This window comes from Leuresthes tenuis, unplaced genomic scaffold (genome assembly GCF_036924035.1).
Source record: "Leuresthes tenuis unplaced genomic scaffold, fLeuTen1.0.hap1 SCAF_50, whole genome shotgun sequence".
NCBI lineage: Eukaryota > Metazoa > Chordata > Actinopteri > Atheriniformes > Atherinopsidae > Leuresthes > Leuresthes tenuis.
In genome coordinates, this window is record NW_027325404.1 from 149,695 (window position 1) to 173,790 (window position 24,096).

Sequence of the window (24,096 nt, forward strand, 5' to 3'; positions counted from 1 at the left end):
TCCATACATCATCAAAAGCGAGAGAGGTTGTGTTCGGCTGCAAGTAGGTGTGAATGTCCAGCCATAATTACTCACAAACGGGTAAGAAAAGGTAGTATTGCCAGACCATATATGATCAAAACAGGGAGCGGAGGTGGTTCAGCTGCAAGAAGGTTTGAATGTCCGACTAAAGTTCAAATATATTAACAAAAGCGGGAGGAGAGGTCTTCGGATGAGAGTGGTTGAAAATTTCCAACCATAATGTATAAAATGCGGTGAAAAAAAGGTGTGATAGAACACTAAAAGGTGGAGCGGAAGTGTTCGGCTGCAAGAAGGTGTGAATGTCCGACTATATTTGGTGAAAAGCAGGTGAAGCAAGGTCTGAATGCCCAACCTTACATCATCAAAAGCGAGATCAGAGGTGTTTGGCTGCAAGAAGGCCATAGTTTGCCAAAAGCGGGTAAGGTGCGAATGTCCGACTAAATATCAACAAAATTTTGGGCGGAGGTCTTCGGATGCAAGTGGGTGTGAATGTCCGACTATATTTGGTGAAAAGCAGGTGAAGCAAGGTCTGAAAGCCCAACCTTACATCATCAAAAGCGAGATCAGAGGTGTTTGGCTGCAAGAAGGCCATAGTTTGCCAAAAGCGGGTAAGGTGCGAATGACCGACTAAATATCAACAAAAGTGGGGGCGGAGGTCTTCGGATGCAGGTGGGTGTGAATATCCCACCATACAAGTATGGTGGAGAGGAAGCTGTGAATGGCCGACCATAGTAAAAGGCGGGTGAGAGAAGATGCGAATGTCAAACCATACATAATCAAAACAGGGAGCGGAGGTGTTCTGCTGTAAGAAGGTGTGAATGTCCAACCATAGTTGGTAAAAAGCGGGTAAGAAAAGGTTAAAATACCTGACTGTACACAATCAATAGCGGGAGCGGAGTTGTTCGGCTACTAAAAGGTGTGAAAGTCCGACCATGGTTTGTAAAAAGCTGGTAAGAAAAGGTGCAAATGCCCGACAATGTATGATCAAAAGAGGGAGTGGAGGTTTTCGGCTGCAAGAAGGTCTGAATGTCCAACCATAATTTGTAAAAACCGGGGAAGAAAAGGCTCGAAAGCCCGACTATACACCATCAAAAGTGGGAGCGGAGGTGTTCAGCTGCAAGACGGTCTGAATGTCCATCAATAATTGCTAGAAAACATGAAAGAAAATTTTCGAATATCAAACTGCACATGATCATAAGCGGGAGAGGAGGTGTTCAGCTGCAAGAAGGTGTGAATGTCTACCCATAATTACTGAAAAATGGGTAAGAAAAGGTGCGAATGCCTAACCATACATCATCAAAAGAGGGAGCGGAGGTGTTCCGCTGTAAGACGGTGTGAATGTCCGACCATAGATGGTAAAAAGCGGGTAAGAAAAGGTTAAATTACCCGACTGTACACAATCAAAAGAGGGAGCGGAGTTGTTCAGCTAAGAGAAGGTGTGAAAGTCTGACCTTGGTTTGTAAAAAGCGGGTAAGAAAAGGTTCGTATGCCCGAATATACACCATCAAAAGCGGAAGCGGAGTTGTTCGGCTGTGAGTAGGTGTGAATCTCCAACCATAATTGCTGAAAAATGTGTTAGAAAAGGTAAAAATGCCGGTCCATACATAATCAAAATCGGGAGAGGTGGTGTTCAGCTGCAAGAAGGTGTGAATGTCCACCCATACATCATCAAAAGCAGGAGTGCATGTGTTCGGCTACAAGAAGGTGTGAACGTCCAACCAAAGTTTGTAAAAAGCAGTTAAGAAAAGGTTCGAATATCCAACCATACATAATCAAAAGCGGGAGCAGAGCTGTTCGACTGCAAGTAGGTGTGAATGTCAGATCATAATTTGCAAAAAGCTGATGAGAAAGGGTGAGAATGCCCGACTATACACCATCAAATGCGGGAGCGGAGTTGTTCGGCTGTGAGTAGGTGTGAATCTCCGACCATAATTGCTGAAAAATGTGTTAGAAAAGGTAAGAATGCCGGTCCATACATCATCAAAAGCGAGAGAGGTTGTGTTCGGCTGCAAGTAGGTGTGAATGTCCAGCCATAATTACTCACAAACGGGTAAGAAAAGGTAGTATTGCCAGACCATATATGATCAAAACAGGGAGCGGAGGTGGTTCAGCTGCAAGAAGGTTTGAATGCCCGACTAAAGTTCAAATATATTAACAAAAGCGGGAGGAGAGGTCTTCGGATGAGAGTGGTTGAAAATTTCCAACCATAATGTATAAAATGCGGTGAAAAAAAGGTGTGATAGAACACTAAAAGGTGGAGCGGAAGTGTTCGGCTGCAAGAAGGTGTGAATGTCCGACTATATTTGGTGAAAAGCAGGTGAAGCAAGGTCTGAATGCCCAACCTTACATCATCAAAAGCGAGATCAGAGGTGTTTGGCTGCAAGAAGGCCATAGTTTGCCAAAAGCGGGTAAGGTGCGAATGTCCGACTAAATATCAACAAAATTTGGGGCGGAGGTCTTCGGATGCAAGTGGGTGTGAATGTCCGACTATATTTGGTGAAAAGCAGGTGAAGCAAGGTCTGAATGCCCAACCTTACATCATCAAAAGCGAGATCAGAGGTGTTTGGCTGCAAGAAGGCCATAGTTTGCCAAAAGCGGGTAAGGTGCGAATGACCGACTAAATATCAACAAAAGTGGGGGCGGAGGTCTTCGGATGCAGGTGGGTGTGAATATCCCACCATACAAGTATGGTGGAGAGGAAGCTGTGAATGGCCGACCATAGTAAAAGGCGGGTGAGAGAAGGTGCGAATGTCAAACCATACATAATCAAAACAGGGAGCGGAGGTGTTCTGCTGTAAGAAGGTGTGAATGTCCAACCATAGTTGGTAAAAAGCGGGTAAGAAAAGGTTAAAATACCCGACTGTACACAATCAATAGCGGGAGCGGAGTTGTTCGGCTACTAAAAGGTGTGAAAGTCCGACCATGGTTTGTAAAAAGCGGGTAAGAAAAGGTGCGAATGCCCGACAATGTATGATCAAAAGAGGGAGTGGAGGTTTTCGGCTGCAAGAAGGTCTGAATGTCCAACCATAATTTGTAAAAACCGGGGAAGAAAAGGCTCGAAAGCCCGACTATACACCATCAAAAGTGGGAGCGGAGGTGTTCAGCTGCAGGACGGTGGTCTGAATGTCCATCAATAATTGCTAGAAAACATGAAAGAAAATGTTCGAATATCAAACTGCACATGATCATAAGCGGGAGAGGAGGTGTTCAGCTGCAAGAAGGTGTGAATGTCTACCCATAATTACTGAAAAATGGGTAAGAAAAGGTGCGAATGCCTAACCATACATCATCAAAAGAGGGAGCGGAGGTGTTCCGCTGTAAGACGGTGTGAATGTCCGACCATAGATGGTAAAAAGCGGGTAAGAAAAGGTTAAATTACCCGACTGTACACAATCAAAAGAGGGAGCGGAGTTGTTCAGCTAAGAGAAGGTGTGAAAGTCCGACCTTGGTTTGTAAAAAGCGGGTAAGAAAAGGTTCGTATGCCCAAATATACACCATCAAAAGCGGAAGCGGAGGTGTTCGGCTGCAAGATATTGTGAACGTCCGACCAAAGTTTGTAAAAAGCAGTTAAGAAAAGGTTCGAATATCTAACCAAACATAATCAAAAGCGGGAGCAGAGCTGTTCGACTGGAAGTAGGTGTGAATGTCAGATCATAATTTGCAAAAAGCTGATGAGAAAGGGTGAGAATGCCCGACTATACACCATCAAATGCGGGAGCGGAGTTGTTCGGCTGTGAGTAGGTGTGAATCTCCAACCATAATTGCTGAAAAATGTGTTAGAAAAGGTAAAAATGCCGGTCCATACATCATCGAAATCGGGAGAGGTGGTGTTCAGCTGCAAGAAGGTCTAAATGTCCATCAATAATTGCTAGAAAACATGAAAGAAAATTTTCGAAAATCAAACCACACATGATCATAAGTGGGAGAGGAGGTGTTCAGCTGCAAGAAGGTGTGAATGTCCACCCATAATACCTGAAAAATGGGTAAAAAAAAGGTGCGAATGCCCAACCATACATCATCAAAAGCAGGAGTGCATGTGTTCGGCTACAAGAAGGTGTGAACGTCCAACCAAAGTTTGTAAAAAGCAGTTAAGAAAAGGTTCGAATATCCAACCAAACATAATCAAAAGCAGGAGCAGAGCTGTTCGACTGCAAGTAGGTGTGAATGTCAGATCATAATTTGCAAAAAGCTGATGAGAAAGGGTGAGAATGCCCGACTATACACCTTCAAATGCGGGAGCGGAGTTGTTCGGCTGTGAGTAGGTGTGAATCTCCGACCATAATTGCTGAAAAATGTGTTAGAAAAGGTAAGAATGCCGGTCCATACATCATCAAAAGCGAGAGAGGTTGTGTTCGGCTGCAAGTAGGTGTGACTGTTCGACTAAAGTTTGTAAAAAGTGGGTAAGACAAGGTGCGAATGCCTGACAATGTATGATCAAAAGCGGGAGCGGAGGTGTTCAGCTGCAAGAAGGTCTACATGTCCATCAATAATTGCTAGAAAACATGAAAGAAACTTTTCGAAAATCAAACCGCACATGATCATAAGTGGGACAGGAGGTGTTCAGCTGCAAGGTGTGAATGTCCACCCATAATTCCTAAAAAATGGGCAAAAAAAAGGTGTGAATGCCCAACCATACATCATCAAAAGCAGGAGTGGAAGTGTTCGGCAACAAGAAGGTGTGAACGTCCAACCAAAATATGTAAAACGAAGTTAAGAAAAGGTTCGAATATCCAACCAAACATAATCAAAAGCGGGAGCAGAGCTGTTCGACTGGAAGTAGGTGTGAATGTCAGATCATAATTTGCAAAAAGCTGATGAGAAAGGGTGAGAATGCCCGACTATACACCTTCAAATGCGGGAGCGGAGTTGTTCGGCTGTGAGTAGGTGTGAATCTCTGACCATAATTGCTGAAAAATGTGTTAGAAAAGGTAAGAATGCCGGTCCATACATCATCAAAAGCGAGAGAGGTTGTGTTCGGCTGCAAGTAGGTGTGACTGTTCGACTAAAGTTTGTAAAAAGTGGGTAAGACAAGGTGCGAATGCCTGACAATGTATGATCAAAAGCAGGAGCGGAGGTGTTCAGCTGCAAGAAGGTCTACATGTCCATCAATAATTGCTAGAAAACATGAAAGAAACTTTTCGAAAATCAAACCGCACATGATCATAAGTGGGATAGGAGGTGTTCAGCTGCAAGGTGTGAATGTCCACCCATAATTCCTAAAAAATGGGCAAAAAAAAGGTGTGAATGCCCAACCATACATCATCAAAAGCAGGAGTGGAAGTGTTCGGCTACAAGAAGGTGTGAACGTCCAACCAAAATATGTAAAAAGAAGTTAAGAAAAGGTTCGAATATCCAACCAAACATAATCAAAAGTGGGAGCAGAGCTGTTCGACTGCAAGTAGGTGTGAATGTCAGATCATAATTTGCAAAAAGCTGATGAGAAAGGGTGAGAATGCCCGACTATACATCATCAAATGCGGGAGCGGAGTTGTTCGGCTGTGAGTAGGTGTGAATCTCCGACCATAATTGCTGAAAAATGTGTTAGAAAAGGTAAAAATGCCGGTCCATACATCATCAAAAGCGAGAGGGGTTGTGTTCGGCGGCAAGTAGGTGTGAATGTCCAGCCATAATTACTCACAAACGGGTAAGAAAAGGTAGTATTGCCAGACCATAATATGATCAAAACAGGGAGCGGAGGTGGTTCAGCTGCAAGAAGGTTTGAATGTCCGACTAAAGTTCAAATATATTAAAGAAAGCGGGAGGAGAGGTCTTCGGATGAGAGTGGTTGAAAATTTCCGACCATAATGTATAAAATGCGGTGAAAAAAAGGTGTGATAGAACACTAAAAGGTGGAGCGGAAGTGTTCGGCTGCAAGAAGGTGTGAATGTCCGACTATATTTGGTGAAAAGCAGGTGAAGCAAGGTCTGAATGCCAAACCTTACATCATCAAATGCGAGATCAGAGGTGTTTGGCTGCAAGAAGGCCATAGTTTGCCAAAAGCGGGTAAGGTGCGAATGTCCGACTAAATATCAAAAAAATTTGGGGCAGAGGTCTTCGGATGCAAGTGGGTGTGAATATCCAACCATACAAGTATGGTGGAGAGGAAGCTGTGAATAGCCGACCATAGTTTGGAAAAAGCGGGTAAGAAAAGGTTTGAATACCCGAACATACACCATCAAAAGAGGGAGCGGAGGTGTTCCGCTGTACGAAGGTGTGAATGTCCGACCATAGTTGGTAAAAAGCGGGTAAGAAAAGGTTAAAATACCCGACTGTACACAATCAATAGCGGGAGCGGATGTGTTCGGCTACAAGAAGGTGTGAAAGTCCGACCATGGTTTGTAAAAAGCGGGTAAGAAAAGGTGCGAATGTCCGACAATGTATGATCAAAAGAGAGAGCGGAGGTTTTCGGATACAAGAAGGTTTGAATGTCCCACCATAGTTTGTAAAAAGCGGGTAAGAAAAGGTTCGAATGCCCGACTATACACCATCAAAAGCGGGAGCAGAGGTGTTCCGCTGTAAGACGGTGTGAATGTCCGACCATAGTTGGTAAAAAGCGGGTAAGAAAAGGTTAAAATACCCCACTGTACACAATCAATAGCAGGAGCGGAGTTGTTCGGCTACAAGAAGGTGTGAAAGTCCGACCATGGTTTGTAAAAACCGGGAAGAAAAGGCTCGAAAGCCCGACTATACACCATCAAAAAGAAGGTTTGAATGTCCATCAATAATTGCTTTAAAACAAGAAAGTAAATTTTCGAATATCAAACCGTACATGATCATAAGCGGGAGAGGAGGTGTTCCGCTGTAAGACGGTGTGAATGTCCGACCATAGTTGTTAAAAAGCGGGTAAGAAAAGGTTAAAATACCCGACTGTACACAATCAATAGCGGGAGCGGAGTTGTTCGGCTACTAAAAGGTGTGAAAGTCCGACCCTGGTTTGTAAAAAGCGGGTAAGAAAAGGTTCGAATGCCCAAACATACACCATCAAAAGAGGGAGCGGAGGTGTTCCGCTGTAAGACGGTGTGAATGTCCGATCATAGTTGGTAAAAAGCAGGTAAGAAAAGGTTAAAATACCCGACTGTACACAATCAAAAGAGGGAGCGGAGTTGTTCAGCTAAGAGAAGGTGTGAAAGTCCGACCATGGTTTGTAAAAAGCGGGTAAGAAAAGGTTCGTATGCCCTAATATACACTATCAAAACCGGAAGTGTAGGTGTTCGGCTGCAAGAAGGTGTGAACGTCCGACCAAAGTTTGTAAAAAAGCAGTTAAGAAAATGTTCGAATATCTAACCAAACATAATCAAAAGCGGGAGCAGAGCTGTTCGACTGGAAGTAGGTGTGAATGTCAGAGAATAATTTGCAAAAAGCTGATGAGAAAGGGTGAGAAATCCCGACTATACACCATCAAATGCGGTAGCGGAGTTGTTCGGCTGTGAGTAGGTGTGATTCTCCAACCATAATTGCTGAAAAATGTGTTAGAAAAGGTAAGAATGCCGGTCCATACATCATCAAAAGCGGGAGAGGTGATGTTCGGCTGCAAGTAGGTGTGAATGTCCATTAATAATTGCTTTAAAACATGAAAGAAAATTTTCGAATATCAAACCTTACATGATCATTAGCGGGAGAGGAGGTGTTCAGCTGCAAGAAGATGTGAATATCCACCTATAATTACTGAAAAATGGGTAGGAAAAGATGCAAATGTCCAACCATAAATCATCAAAAGCAGGAGTGGAGTTGTTCAGCTACAAGAAGGTATGAAAGTCCAACCATGGTTTGTAAAAAGCGGGTAAGAGAAGGTTCGAATACCCGAATATATACCATCAAAAGCGGAAGCGGGGGTGTTCGGCTGCAAGAAGGTGTGAACGTCCGACCAAAGTTTGTAAAAAGCAGTTAAGAAAAGGTTTGAATATCCAACCGAACATAATCAAAAGCGGGAGCAGAGCTGTTCGACTGCAAGTAGGTGTGAATGTCAGATCATAATTGCTGAAAAATGTGATAGAAAAGACTAGAATGCCGGACAATACATCATCAAAAGCGGGAGAGGTGGTTTTTCGGCTGCAAGTAGGTGTGAATGTCCAGCCATAATTACTCACAAACGGGGGAAGAAAAGGTAGTATTTCCAGACCACACATGATCAAAACAGGGAATGGAGGTGGTTCAGCTGCAAGGTGTGAATGTCTGACTAAAGTTTGTAAAAACCGTGTAAGACAAGGGGCGAATGCCCGACAATGTATGATCAAAAGAGGGAGCGGAGGTTTTCGGCTGCAAGGTCTGAATGTCCAACCATAATTTGTAAAAATCGGGGAAGAAACGGCTCGAAAGCCCGACTATACACCATCAAAAGCGGGAGCAGAGGTGTTCAGGTGCAAGAAGGTCTGAATGTCCGACCAATAATTACTGAAAAATGGGTAAGAAAAGGTGCAAATGCCAAATCATACATCATCAAAAGCAGGAGCGGATGTGTTCGGCTACAAGAAGGTTTGAATGTCCAACCATAGTAAGTAATAGGTGGGTAAGAAAAGGCTCGAATGCCCGACTATACACCATCAAAAGCGGAAGCGGAGGTGTTCGGCTGCAAGACGGTGTGAACGTCCGACCAAAGTTTGTAAAAAGCATTAAGAAAATGTTCGAATATCCAACCAAACATAATCAAAAGCGGGAGCAGAGCTGTTCGACTTCAAGTAGGTGTGAATATCAGATCATAATTTGCAAAAAGCTGATAAGAAAGGGTGAGAATGCCCGACTATACACTATCAAATGTGGGAGCGGAGGTGTTCGTCTGTGAGTAGGTGTGAATGTCCAACCATAATTGCTGAAAAATGTGTTAGAAAAGGTAAGAAGGCCGGACCATATATCATCAAAAGCGGGAGAGGTTGTGTTCGGCTGCAAGAAGGTGTGAATGTCCAGCCATAATTACTCACAAACGGGTAAGAAAAGGTACTATTGCCAGACCATATATGATCAAAACAGGGAGCGGAGGTGGTTCAGCTGCAAGAAGGTTTGAATGTCCAACTAAAGTTTGTAAAAAGCGGGTAAGACAAGGTGTGAATGCCCGACAATGTATGATCAAAAGAGGAGCGGAGGTTTTCGGCTGCAAGAAGGTCTGAATGTCCACCCATAATTACTGAAATGGGTAAGAAAAGGTGCGAAAGCCCAACCGCACATGATCATAAGTGGATGAGAAGGTGTTCGACTGCAAGTAGGTGTGAATGTAATCAATGTCTAGATAGATTTCAACAAAAAACAACGTTTTACTTTGCAGTAAAAGAAAGTGCAAATCAAAAGTTTTAGGAATCCGAGAATAAGCTTATTTTCATGAGTTCTGCACGATTTCGGATTTTATGTATAAAATGAATTTCTTCACGCAAACTAAGTTAACACTGCTTTGTCCTTCATATGTACCCATTTCTACATATATTTCAAGCATAAACTTCCTCATATTACCCTGAATGAGAAAGAGCCACACTTGTGATTAAGCCATACCTCCCTTTTGAGGAGTTCTGCATGATTTGGGATTTTATCTATAAAATTAATTCCTTCACTCAAACTATGTTAAAACGGCTTTTACCTTCATATATATCAATGTCTCGATAGATTTAAACAAAAAAACAACGTTGTACTTTGCAATAAAAGAAAGAGCAAATCAAAAGTTTTAGGAATCCGACAATAAGCTTATTTTCATGAGTTCTGTACGATTTCGGATTTTATGTATAAAATGAATTCATTCACTCAAACCAAGTTAAAACTGCTTTTTCCTTCATATTTATCAATGTCTAGATCGACTTCAACAAAGAACAACATTGTATTTTGCAGTAGAAGAAAGAGCAAAATTGAAGGATCAGGAATCCGAGAATAAGCTTCTTTTCATACGTTCTGCATGATTTGGGATTTTATGTATAAAATGAATTCCTTCACTCAAACTAAGTTAACACTGCTTTGTCCTTCATATGTACCCATTTCTACATATATTTCAAGCATAAACTTCCTCATACTACCCCGAATGAGAAAGAACCACACTTGTGATTAAGCCATACGCCCCTTTTGAGGAGTTCTGCATGATTTGGGATTTTATCTATAAAATCAATTCCTTCACTCAAACTATGTTAAAACGGCTTTTACCTTCATATATATCAATGTCTCGATAGATTTAAACAAAAAAACAACGTTGTACTTTGCAATAAAAGAAAGAGCAAATCAAAAGTTTTAGGAATCCGACAATAAGCTTATTTTCATGAGTTCTGCACGATTTCGGATTTTATGTATAAAATGAATTCATTCACTCAAACCAAGTTAAAACTGCTTTTTCCTTCATATTTATCAATGTCTAGATCGACTTCAACAAAGAACAACATTGTATTTTGCAGTAGAAGAAAGAGCAAAACTGAAGGATCAGGAATCCGAGAATAAGCTTCTTTTCATACGTTCTGCATGATTTGGGATTTTATGTATAAAATGAATTCCTTCACTCAAACTAAGTTAACACTGCTTTGTCCTTCATATGTACCCATTTCTACATATATTTCAAGCATAAACTTCCTCATACTACCCCGAATGAGAAAGAACCACACTTGTGATTAAGCCATACGCCCCTTTTGAGGAGTTCTGCATGATTTGGGATTTTATCTATAAAATCAATTCCTTCACTCAAACTATGTTAAAACGGCTTTTACCTTCATATTTATCAATGTCTCGATATATTTAAACAAAAAAAACAACGTTGTACTTTGCAGTAAAAGAAAGAGCCAATCAAAAGTTTTAGGAATCCGAGAATAAGCTTATTTTCATGAGTTCTGCACGATTTCGGATTTTATGTATAAAATGAATTAATTCACTCAAACCAAGTTAAAACTGCTTTTTCCTTCATATTTATCAATGTCTAGATCGACTTCAACAAAGAACAACATTGTATTTTGCAGTAGAAGAAAGAGCAACACTGAAGGATCAGGAATCCGAGAATAAGCTTATTTTCTTATGGGCAAGTGGGAACTGCTTTGTCCTTCATATTTATCAATGTGTAGATGGATTTCAACTTCTTCTACTGCAAAGTCCAATGTTTTTCTTTGTTGAAGTCGATCTAGACATTGATGAATATGGAAGGACAAAGCAGTTTTAACTTGGTTTGAGCAAAGCAATTCATTTTATAGCAATAAATATGATCGGGCATTTGAACCTTTTTTTACCCGCCTTTTACAAACCATTGTCGGACTTTCACACCTTCTTGCAGCGGAACACCACCTCTCCCGCTTTTGATGATGTATGGTCCAGTATTCTTACCTTTTCTAACACATTTTTCAGCAATTATGGTCGGACATTCACACCTACTCACAGCCGGACACCTCCGCTCCCGCTTTTGATCATACAATGTCGGGACATCGCTCCTTGTCTTACCAGCTTTTTACAAACTTTAGTCGAACATTCACACCTTCTTGCAGCTGAACACCTCCGCTCCCGCTTTTGATGATGTATAGTCGGGCTTTCGAGCCTTTTCTTACCCGGTTTTTACAAATTATGGTTGGACATTCAGACCTTGCAGCCGAACACCTCCGCTCTCTCTTTTGATCATACATTGTTGGGCATTCGCACCTTGTCTTACCCGCTTTTTACAAACTATAGTCAGACATTAACACCTTGCAGCTGAACCTCCGCTCCCTGTTTTGATCATGTATGGTCTGGCAATACTACCTTTTCTTCCCCCGTTTATGAGTAATTGTGGCTGGACATTCACACCTACTTGCAGGCGAAACAGCTCTGCTCCCGCTTTTGATTATGTTTGGTTGGATATTCGAGCCTTTTCTTAACTGCTTTTTACAAACCATGGTTGGACTTTCACACCTTCTTGTAGCCGAACAACTCCGCTCCCGCTATTGATTGTGTACAGTCGGGTATTTTAACCTTTTCTTACCCGCTTTTTACCAACTATGGTCGGACATTCACACCGTCTTACAGCGGAACACCTCCGCTCCCGCTTTTTATGGTGTATAGTCGGGCATTCGAACCTTTTCTTACCCGCTTTTTACAAACTATGGTAGGACATTCAAACCTTCGTGTATCCGAAAACCTCCGCTCTCTCTTTTGATCATACATTGTCGGACATTCGCACCTTTTCTTACCCGCTTTTTACAAACCATGGTCGGACTGTCACACCTTCTTGTAGCCGAACACATCCGCTCCCGCTATTGATTGTGTACAGTCGGGTATTTTAACCTTTTCTTACGCGCTTTTTACCAAGTATGGTCGGACATTCACACCTTCGTACAGCGGAACACCTCCGCTCCCTCTTTTGATGGTGTATGTTCGGGCATTCAAACCTTTTCTTACACGCTTTTTCCAAACTATGGTCGGCTATTCACAGCATCCTCTCCACCATACTTGTATGGTGGGATATTCACAACCACTTGCATCCGAAAACCTCCGCCCCAAATTTTGTTGATATTTAGTCGGACATTCGCACCTTACCCGCTTTTGGCAAACTTTGGCCTTCTTGCAGCCTAACAACTCTGATCTTGCTTTTGATGATGTAAGGTTGGGCATTCAGACCTTGCTTCACCTGCTTTTCACCAAATATAGTCGGACATTCACACCTTCTTGCAGCCGAACACTTCCGCTCCACCTTTTAGTGTTCTATCACACCTTTTTTTCACCGCATTTTATACATTATGGTTGGAAATTTTCAACCACTCTCATCCGAAGACCTCTCCTCCCGCTTTTGTTAATATATTTGAACTTTAGTCGGGCATTCAAACCTTCTTGCAGCTGAACCACCGCTCCCTGTTTTGATCATGTATGGTCTGGCAATACTACCTTTTCTTCCCCCGTTTATGAGTAATTGTGGCTGGACATTCACACCTACTTGCAGGCGAAACAGCTCTGCTCCCGCTTTTGATTATGTTTGGTTGGATATTCGAGCCTTTTCTTAACTGCTTTTTACAAACCATGGTTGGACTTTCACACCTTCTTGTAGCCGAACAACTCCGCTCCCGCTATTGATTGTGTACAGTCGGGTATTTTAACCTTTTCTTACCCGCTTTTTACCAACTATGGTCGGACATTCACACCGTCTTACAGCGGAACACCTCCGCTCCCGCTTTTTATGGTGTATAGTCGGGCATTCGAACCTTTTCTTACCCGCTTTTTACAAACTATGGTAGGACATTCAAACCTTCGTGTATCCGAAAACCTCCGCTCTCTCTTTTGATCATACATTGTCGGACATTCGCACCTTTTCTTACCCGCTTTTTACAAACCATGGTCGGACTGTCACACCTTCTTGTAGCCGAACACATCCGCTCCCGCTATTGATTGTGTACAGTCGGGTATTTTAACCTTTTCTTACGCGCTTTTTACCAAGTATGGTCGGACATTCACACCTTCGTACAGCGGAACACCTCCGCTCCCTCTTTTGATGGTGTATGTTCGGGCATTCAAACCTTTTCTTACACGCTTTTTCCAAACTATGGTCGGCTATTCACAGCATCCTCTCCACCATACTTGTATGGTGGGATATTCACAACCACTTGCATCCGAAAACCTCCGCCCCAAATTTTGTTGATATTTAGTCGGACATTCGCACCTTACCCGCTTTTGGCAAACTTTGGCCTTCTTGCAGCCTAACAACTCTGATCTTGCTTTTGATGATGTAAGGTTGGGCATTCAGACCTTGCTTCACCTGCTTTTCACCAAATATAGTCGGACATTCACACCTTCTTGCAGCCGAACACTTCCGCTCCACCTTTTAGTGTTCTATCACACCTTTTTTTCACCGCATTTTATACATTATGGTTGGAAATTTTCAACCACTCTCATCCGAAGACATCTCCTCCCGCTTTTGTTAATATATTTGAACTTTAGTCGGGCATTCAAACCTTCTTGCAGCTGAACCACCTCCGCTCCCTGTTTTGATCATATATGGTCTGGCAATACTACCTTTTCTTACCCGTTTGTGAGTAATTATGGCTGGACATTCACACCTACTCACAGCCGAACAACTCCGCTCCCGCATTTGATGATGTATAGTCGGGCATTCTCACCCTTTCTCATCAGCTTTTTGCAAATTATGATCTGACATTCACACCTACTTGCAGTCGAACAGCTCTGCTCCCGCTTTTGATTATGTTTGGTTGGATATTCGAACCTTTTCTTAACTTCTTTTTACATATTTTGGTTGGATGTTCACACCTTCTTGTAGCCAAACACTTCCACTCCTGCTTTTGATGATGTATGGTTGGGCATTCACACCTTTTTTTTGCCCATTTTTCAGGAATTATGGGTGGACATTCACACCTTGCAGCTGAACACCTCCTATCCCACTTATGATCATGTGCGGTTTGATTTTCGAAAAGTTTCTTTCATGTTTTCTAGCAATTATTGATGGACATGTAGACCTTCTTGAAGCTGAACACCTCCGCTCCCGCTTTTGATCATACATTGTCAGGCATTCGCACCTTGTCTTACCCACTTTTTACAAATTATGGTCGAACATTCACACCTACTTGCAGCCGAACACCTCCGCTCCCGCTTTTGATGGTGTATAGTCGGGCTTTCGAGCCTTTTCTTCCCCGGTTTTTCCAAATTATGGTTGTACATTCAGACCTTGCAGCCGAAAACCTCCGCTCCCTCATTTGATCATACATTGTCAGGCATTCGCACCTTGTCTTACCCGCTTTTTATAAACTTTAGTCAGACATTCACACCTTGCAGCTGAACCACCTCCGCTCCCTGTTTTGATAATGTATGGTCTGGCAATACTACCTTTTCTTACCGGTTTGTGAGTAATTATGGCTGGACATTCACACCTACTTGCAGCCGAACACCACTTTTCCCGCTTTTGATGATGTATGGTCCGGCATTCTAGTCTTTTCTAACACATTTTTCAGCAATTATGGTTTGACATTCACACCTACTCACAGCCGAACACTTCCGCTTTTGATTATGTTTGGTTGGATATTCGAAACTTTTCTTCACTGCTTTTTACAAACTTTGGTCGGACATTCACACCTTCTTGCAGCCGAACACCTCCGCTTCCGCTTTTGATGGTATATATTCGGGCATTCGAACCTTTTCTTACCCGCTTTTTACAAACCATGGTCGGACTTTCACACCTTCTTGCAGCCGAACACCTCCGCTTCCGCTTTTGATTGTGTACAGTCGGGTATTTTAACCTTTTCTTACCCGCTTTATACCAACTATTGTTGGACATTCACACCGTCTTACAGCGGAACACCTCCGCTCCCTCTTTTGATGGTGTATGTTCGGGCATTCGAACCTTTTCTTACCCGCATTTTACGAACTCTGGTCGGACATTCAAACCTTCTTTTAGCCGAACACATCCACTCCTGCTTTTGATGATGTATGGTTGAGCATTCGCACCTTTTCTTACCCATTTTTTACAAACTATGGTCGGACATTCACACCTTCTTGCAGCTGAACACCTCCTCTCCCGCTTATGATGATGTGTGGTTTGATATTCGAAAATTTTCTTTCATTTTTTCTAGCAATTATTGATGGACATTCAGACCTTCTTGCAGCTGAACACCTCCGCTCCCGCTTTTGATGATGTATAGTCGGGCTTTCGAGCCTTTTCTTCCCCGGTTTTTACAAAATTATTGTTGGACATTCAGACCTTCTTGCAGCCGAAAACCTCCGCTCCCTCTTTTGATCATACATTGTCGGGCATTCGCACCTTCTCTTACCCGCTTTTTACAAACCAGGGTCGGACTTTCACACCTTTTAGTAGCCGAACAACTCCGCTCCCGCTATTGATTGTGTACAGTCGGGTATTTTCACCTTTTCTTACCCGCTTTTTACCAACTATGGTCAGACATTCACACCTTCTTACAGTGGAACACCTCCGCTCCCTCTTTTGATGGTGTATGTTCGGGCATTCGAACCTTTTCTTACCCGCTTTTTACAAATTATGGTCGAACATTCACACCTACTTGCAGCCGAACACCTCCGCTCCCGCTTTTGATGGTGTATAGTCGGGCTTTCGAGCCTTTTCTTCCCCGGTTTTTACAAATTATGGTTGGACATTCAGACCTTGCAGCCGAAAACCTCCGCTCCCTCTTTTGATCATACATTGTCAGGCATTCGCACCTACTTGCAGCCGAATACTTCCGCTCCACCTTTTAGTGATGTATGGTTGGCATTTGCACCTTTTCTTACCCTTTCTTACCCTACTGATTGCTTAAGATGAAGTTGTTTTTTCTCAAACTACAACATTTTTTTAATTGTTGAAACTTGATTTGAAGTGGATAAATAAGGAGGACAAACAGTTTTAAGTCAGGCTGATAGAAGGAATTAATTTTATAGCAAAATCTGTATTTCGTCATATGTCGAGAGATGCTTATTGCTGAAGAAGTTCTTTCTCATTCTACAAAGTTTGTTGTTTATTGTTGAAACTTCATCAGAAGTGAAGAAATAAATGAATGCCTATCAACAAATGTGGGATCTAAACTCTAGTGCTTCCTCTAAAATAATTTCCTTTCTCAATTCAGAAATGTGTGTGTGTAAGTCACAACACCCGTGACACCAAAACGGCTTTCTTTTCTCTCTTTTCTCTACACTCTGCACTGTGAGCACACACACCAAATCAGAAAGGCTTTTTTCTCTCTTTTCTACATTATGGACTGTGGGGACACAAAACCGCTCTCTCTTTTTTTTTTGATTGTGTGCCAGGGCGTTGTCTCACGTATTAGATTATGCTTACGATACGAATGGGTTTATCAGTCACATCAGAATCCATACATACTGATCCTCCCGTAATAAAATGGTCGGATCTTATCAAACACACTTTGTTTCTTGTGACAATCAAGTCAGCGAAACAGCGTATACACGTCAAGACACTGAATCAAGTTTGCCACAAGAACTCATAAGTTTGGCAGTATTGCTCTGCCGTCAGCAATCATACACCCATTTTATTTTCGTGAGACATGTGCAGGCACCTGTTCATCTACTGTTCTATCACTATGAATTAGTTTATCTATTATCAATAAGGATACTTCTACAACTACTATCAAAGTATGTCCAGACTTCTTATGTTGTCAGTTGCTATATATGAATAAGTGGGTAGCTACTGACAAGCATTAAGCATGTCACACAGCCCAAACATATAACATTTCAGGACACACCACACAGTTAACAACCACAGTGAAGTGTCAAAGCCCAAACATGTAACATTCAACAGGACACTTACACAACACATTCAAATCAAACAGTCAGACAACATACAAGAACATATACCCCAGCCGGCATTGCTCCCTGCCTATTTTCCTACAGCTCACTATGTGTGCGCACACCTTTATTCACAAACTCTTCAACTTATACTCTTTTACCAAAGCTGCTACAGCTCGATTGGCCGAATACCCTTAGATCCTATTTCGGTGAATTTGACATCTGCCTTACATGTAACAGATTAGCGGTTTAGCAGTTTTAATTTAGTTTGAGTGAAGGAATTCATTTTATAGCAAAATCCGAAATCGTGAAGAACTCATGAAAGTAAGCTTATTCTCGGATTCCTGAAACTTTAGATTTGCTCTTTCTTTTTCTGCAAAGTACAACGTTGTTTTTTTTTTGTTTAAATCTTTCTAGACATGGTAAATATGAAGGACAAAGCAGTTTTAACATAGTTTGAGTGAAGGAATTCATTTTATAGATAAAATCCCAAGAGTCTGCTGAGAAAAGAGAGTGAATGCGAAGTAGACTTTAACACGGCTCTGGGAGCGAGCCGAGTGTGGGCTAACCGGGAGAATTGCTTGAAAGAAACGCGACACCGAATGAGAGGTCAGAACAAAGCCTCAATACGGTGTTCCCGTGGTGTTTTTGTTGCTGCCTTGTCGATTGCACAGGGTCAAGCGTTTCAACCAAGCAACGCTCACCATGGGGAAGGTGGCTATGGCAACTAGCCTGATGCCCTGCTCCCGCAGTGACGGATAATCGTACTCTGGTTTCTCTTCATAACATACAAGTCTTTCGCCTTTTACTAAAGACTTTCGTGGAGAGCAGCACTAATGAGTTGTTTCTATTTTTGGCAGGCTTTACCTTTGCGGGTGAAGCCCTTTCTGTCTGTGCAAAAGAAATCTTGTTACTGTGCAGAGTGACTTCTCTGAGTAGAGTCGCCTTACTTGTTGCGATTGTGCCGATGTTCGAAGCTGGAGTGCAAAGTTGTTGCTTGAATGGTGCTTGCTGGAGCATGCGGGAGTGCAAAGTTATACCATTTAAAAGGGCTGAAGAGTGCTCAGTGCAGCGGGTGGGCGGAGGTGCAACGTGACACTCTGGCCACCTATGGCCATAAAAAGAACACTGCTACAAGTGCGCATTGTGCCAGCAAGGGCCCTCGGACCTGAAACAGTGGACAGTTATCGCTTCTCGGCCTTTTGGCTAAGATCAAGTGTAGTATCTGTTCTTATCAGTTTAATATGTCCTCTATACGAGGACTACATATTAAATGGATTTTTAAGAATAGGAGTTGAAAAAGAAGCTTGCTCCGTTCACTCCAAGCATTGACCCAGTACTGCAGTGCCGCTGGGAACGGTGCGCTCTTCTCTGCTCTTGTGAAAAAGCAAACAGCGGTGCAGGATGCAAGTTTCAGGGAGCCCAAGATGAAACTTTCTTTTAATCTGCTGAGAAAAGAGAGTGAATGCGAAGTAGACTTTAACACAGCTCTGGGAGCGAGCCGAGTGCGGGCTAACCGGGAGAATTGCTTGAAAGAAACGCCATACCAAATGAGCGGTCAGAACAAAGCCTCAATACGGTGTTCCCGTTGTGTTTTTGTTGCTGCCGCTGTTTTTTTTTTCACAAGAGCGCACCTGTTGAGGGGGGGCCTGGGGGGGCCTGGGTGATGGTGGGTCTCAGGCCCGGGCTGCTGCGACTGGTGTGACCGGGTGGTTTGTTTGTTTGTTTTTTGTTGTTGTTTGTTTGTTTTTTGTAGAGGTCCTTCGGAGTGGGGTTGGGTTGAGTGGGGTGGGGCGGGATGGGTACCTTCTGGGGGTACAGTAGCTCCCAGAATATGGTCGCTGCAGGCCCCTGGCCTGGTGGACATCAGGCCCTCCTGTCCTGTGTTGGCTCCCTGGTAGCGGGGATGCCTATTGCAGCCAGTCCCTGGCTGCCCCCAGTGTATATCCCCATACCCCTCTCCCTTCTGGCTCCTGTACACAGCACACACTCACACATGAAGGGTTTTGGGGGCGTGTGTGTTCGGTGGGGTGTAGTGGACTCTGCAGTAGTTGCCCTCTGCAGTTCCCACCCCTGTTTTAATTACACCTTAGACATTACTACTTATCAAACACACTCACACACACACATTAGGTCTTGGGGGGTGGTTACACTGAGTGGCATCTGGTGGGCGGGGCTCTTTGGGTATGTAGGCTGCCCAGAGGGCCACGCTCCCAGTTCTACAAATTTGGCTGCCCCTCAATTTTAATTGCTCACTATTAGAAAATATTGAAGAGCCAGAAGGGTGAGGGGAGGGGTCTTCTTCGCACACCCCTGCTTCCTGGTTGCTGCTCGGGGCGGGAGGGGCCAGGAGGATTAATTAATTGTTCTGCTGGTTTGGGGTCTGTGGTGGCTGGGGGGCTGCTGGCCCCCTGGTGTGCCCGCTGCACTACACCCCAGCGGAGTCGAGGGAGGGAGGACGTGTAGATGTATGGGACATGAAAGTGTGTGTGGTAATGATTGGGCCTGGATCTTGGACTTGCTGTCGCCTGGCCTGCCTGTGCTTCTCCCGATGGGGGGGGCGGCGTGGCCTCTCTCCGCTGCTCGCGACTTCACCCACCTGTGGGCACGTCTTGACTCCCAGGGCACTTGGCCAGGGGTGCTGGGGCAGGCACTGACCCACTGTGTGGCTGTCTGGGGCGCTTGGCCCTCCTGGGTATTGGGTGGGGCCTCTGCCGGGGGGTTTGGGGGCGCTCGGGCTCCTGGGGCCCGGATCCAGTGCACGGCCCATGTCTGGGCGGCTGGGGCCTGGCGACGTCGGTGGGCTGTTGCCCCTGGCTCCCGGAGGGCCTCTGCCCTATGCTTATGGGGGCTCTTTCCGGGGGCTTCCTCTGCAGTCTTCTGGGTGGATGCGTGGTTGCCCCTGCGGTGGGCTTCCTGGGTTCTGTGCTCTGTGGGGGAACCTTTTCTTAACTGCTTTTTTACAAACTTTGGTCGGACGTTCACACCTTCTTGCAGCCGAACACCTACACTTCCGGTTTTGATAGTGTATATTCGGGCATACGAACCTTTTCTTACCCGCTTTTTACAAACCATGGTCGGACTTTCACACCTTCTCTTAGCTGAACAACTCCGCTCCCTCTTTTGATTGTGTACAGTCGGGTATTTTAACCTTTTCTTACCCGCTTTTTACCAACTATGATCGGACATTCACACCGTCTTACAGCGGAACACCTCCGCTCCCTCTTTTGATGGTGTATGTTCGGGCATTCGAACCTTTTCTTACCCGCTTTTTACAAACCAGGGTCGGACTTTCACACCTTTTAGTAGCCGAACAACTCCGCTCCCGCTATTGATTGTGTACAGTCGGGTATTTTAACCTTTTCTTACCCGCTTTTTACCAACTATGGTCGGACATTCACACCGTCTTACAGCGGAACACCTCCTCTTCCGCTTATGATCATGTATGGTTTGATATTCGAAAATTTACTTTCTTGTTTTAAAGCAATTATTGATGGACATTCAAACCTTCTTTTTGATGGTGTATAGTCGGGCTTTCGAGCCTTTTCTTCCCGGTTTTTACAAACCATGGTCGGACTTTCACACCTTCTTGTAGCCGAACAACTCCACTCCTGCTATTGATTGTGTACAGTCGGGTATTTTAACCTTTTCTTACCCGCTTTTTACCAACTATGGTCGGACATTCACACCGTCTTACAGCGGAACACCTCCGCTCCCGCTTTTGATGGTGTATAGTCGGGCATTCGAACCTTTTCTTACCCGCTTTTTACAAACTATGGTGGGACATTCAAACCTTCTTGTATCCGAAAACCTCCGCTCTCTCTTTTGATCATACATTAACGGACATTCACACCTTTTCTTACCCGCTTTTTACAAACCATGGTCGGACTTTCACACCTTCTTGTAGCCGAACACATCCGCTCCCGCTATTGATTGTGTACAGTCGGGTATTTTAACCTTTTCTTACCCGCCTTTTACCAACTATGGTCGGACATTCACACCTTCGTACAGCGGAACACCTCCGCTCCCTCTTTTGATGGTGTATGTTCGGGTATTCAAACCTTTTCTTACCCGCTTTTTCCAAACTATGGTCGGCTATTCACAGCTTCCTCTCCACCATACTTGTATGGTTGGATATTCACACCCACTTGCATCCGAAGACCTCTAATCCAAATTTTTTTGATAATTAGTCGGACATTCGCACCTTACCCGATTTTGGCAAACTATGGCCTTCTTGCAGCCAAACACCTCTGATCTCGCATTTGATGATGTAAGGTTTGGCATTCAGACCTTGCTTCACCTGCTTTTCACCAAATATAGTCGGACATTCACACCTTCTTGCAGCCGAACACTTCCGCTCCACCTTTTAGTGTTCTATCACACCTTTTTTTCACCGCATTTTATACATTATGGTCGGAAATTTTCAACCACTCTCATCCGAAGACCTCTCCTCCCGCTTTTGTTAATATATTTGAACTTTAGTTCCGCTCCCTGTTTTGATCATATATGGTCTGGCAATACTACCTTTTCTTACCCGTTTGTGAGTAATTATGGCTGGACATTCACACCTACTTGCAGCCGAACACAACCCCTCTCGCTTTTGATGATGTATGGACCGGCATTTTTACCTTTTCTAACACATTTTTCAGCAATTATGGTCGGAGATTCACACCTACTCACAGCCGAACAACTCCGCTCCCGCATTTGATGATGTATAGTCGGGCATTCTCACCCTTTCTCATCAGCTTTTTGCAAATTATGATCTGACATTCACACCTACTTGCAGTCGAAAAGCTCTGCTCCCGCTTTTGATTATGTTTGGTTGGATATTCGAACCTTTTCTTAACTGCTTTTTACATATTTTGGTTGGACGTTCACACCTTCTTGTAGCCGAACACTTCCACTCCTGCTTTTGATAATGTATGGTTGGGCATTCACACCTTTTTTTTGCCCATTTTTCAGGAATTATGGGTGGACATTCACACCTTGCAGCTGAACACCTCCTATCCCACTTATGATCATGTGCGGTTTGATTTTGGAAAAGTTTCTTTCATGTTTTCTAGCAATTATTGATGGACATTTAGACCTTCTTGCAGCTGAACACCACCTCTCCCGATTTTGATTATGTATGGACCGGCATTTTTACCTTTTCTAACACATTTCTAAATTGAGAAAGGAAATTATTTTAGAGGAAGCACTAGAGTTTAGATCCCACATTTGTTGATAGGCATTCATTTATTTCTTCACTTCTGATAAAAATGATAAGACTGACCTAAAGAATTGGAGGCCCATCACACTTTTAAACTTTGACTGTAAACTTTTTAGCAAGGTTTTAACGACACGGATGTCCTCTGTTTTAGAGGAGGTAATTCACCCAGACCAGGCTTGTGCCATCTCAGAGAGACAACTCACCGACAGCCTCGTACTGATTCGAGACATCATTGATTACGCTAGAGACAGAAACACCCGGCTTGTCATCTTAAATTTAGACTTTGAAAAAGCTTTTGATCGGGTCTCGCATCAATATCTCTTTCAGGTGTTGCAGCCATCGAATAGGGCCCGATTGTTCCTACTTGGTGAGATTTGCTTGGTTGAGACGCTTGCTCCCCCCCCTTGCTCCTCGGCTGACCAAGTAGGAACAATCGGGCCCTATTCGATGGCTGCCTTGTCTTTTACTCTGTGCAAAAGACAAGGCAGCCACAAACACCACGGGAACACCGTATTGAGGCTTTGTTCTGACCACTCATTCGGTGTCGCGTTTCTTTCAAGCAATTCTCCCGGTTAGCCCACACTCGGCTCGCTCCCAGAGCTGTGTTAAAGTCTACTTCGCATTCACTCTCTTTTCTCAGCAGATTAAAAGAAAGTTTCATCTTGGGCTCCCTGAAACTTCCATCCTGCACCGCTGTTTGCTTTTTCACAAGAGCAGAGAAGAGCGCACCGTTCCCAGCGGCACTGCAGTACTGGGTCGATGCTTGGAGTGAACGGAGCAAAGCTTCTTTTTCAACTCCTATTCTTAAAAATCCATTTAATATGTAGTCCTCGTATAGAGGACATATTAAACTGATAAGAACAGATACTACACTTGATCTTAGCCAAAAGGCCGAGAAGCGATAACTGTCCACTGTTTCAGGTCCGAGGGCCCTTGCTGGCACAATGCGCACTTGTAGCAGTATTCTTTTTATGGCCATAGGTGGCCAGAGTGTCACGTTGCACCTCCGCCCACCCGCTGCACTGAGCACTCTTCAGCCCTTTTAAATGGTATAACTTTGCACTCCCGCATGCTCCAGCAAGCACCATTCAAGCAACAACTTTGCACTCCAGCTTCGAACATCGGCACAATCGCAACAAGTAAGGCGACTCTACTCAGAGAAGTCACTCTGCACAGTAACAAGATTTCTTTTGCACAGACAGAAAGGGCTTCACCCGCAAAGGTAAAGCCTGCCAAAAATAGAAACAACTCATTAGTGCTGCTCTCCACGAAAGTCTTTAGTAAAAGGCGAAAGACTTGTATGTTATGAAGAGAAACCAGAGTACGATTATCCGTCACTGCGGGAGCAGGGCATCAGGCTAGTTGCCATAGCCACCTTCCCGATGGTGAGCGTTGCTTGGTTGAAACGCTTGCCCCTGTGCAATCGACAAGGCAGCAACAAAAACACCACGGGAACACCGTATTGAGGCTTTGTTCTGACCGCTCATTCGGGTGTCGCGTTTCTTTCAAGCAATTCTCCCGGTTAGCCCACACTCGGCTCGCTCCCAGAGCCGTGTTAAAGTCTACTTCGCATTCACTCTCTTTTCTCAGCAGACTCTTGGGATTTTATCTATAAAATGAATTCCTTCACTCAAACTATGTTAAAACTGCTTTGTCCTTCATATTTACCATGTCCAGAAAGATTTAAACAAAAAAAAACAACG

The 24,096-nt window shown here is 43.8% G+C and overlaps 4 non-coding genes across 4 annotated transcripts; 2 read left to right on the top strand and 2 right to left on the bottom strand.

Moving 5' to 3' along the window:
- The first annotated feature begins 17,948 nt into the window (after positions 1–17,948).
- Positions 17,949–18,062, top strand: LOC140285697 (U5 spliceosomal RNA). Its single transcript, XR_011910678.1, has one exon. It is a non-coding gene; the product is annotated as a U5 spliceosomal RNA (small nuclear RNA).
- Positions 18,063–18,370: 308 nt separating this feature from the next.
- Positions 18,371–18,554, top strand: LOC140285670 (U2 spliceosomal RNA). The gene has a single exon (XR_011910654.1). It is a non-coding gene; the product is annotated as a U2 spliceosomal RNA (small nuclear RNA).
- Positions 18,555–23,111: 4,557 nt separating this feature from the next.
- On the bottom strand, positions 23,112–23,296 carry LOC140285675 (U2 spliceosomal RNA). The gene has a single exon (XR_011910659.1). It is a non-coding gene; the product is annotated as a U2 spliceosomal RNA (small nuclear RNA).
- Positions 23,297–23,604: 308 nt separating this feature from the next.
- Positions 23,605–23,718, bottom strand: LOC140285698 (U5 spliceosomal RNA). Its single transcript, XR_011910679.1, has one exon. It is a non-coding gene; the product is annotated as a U5 spliceosomal RNA (small nuclear RNA).
- Between the last annotated feature and the right edge of the window lie 378 nt (positions 23,719–24,096).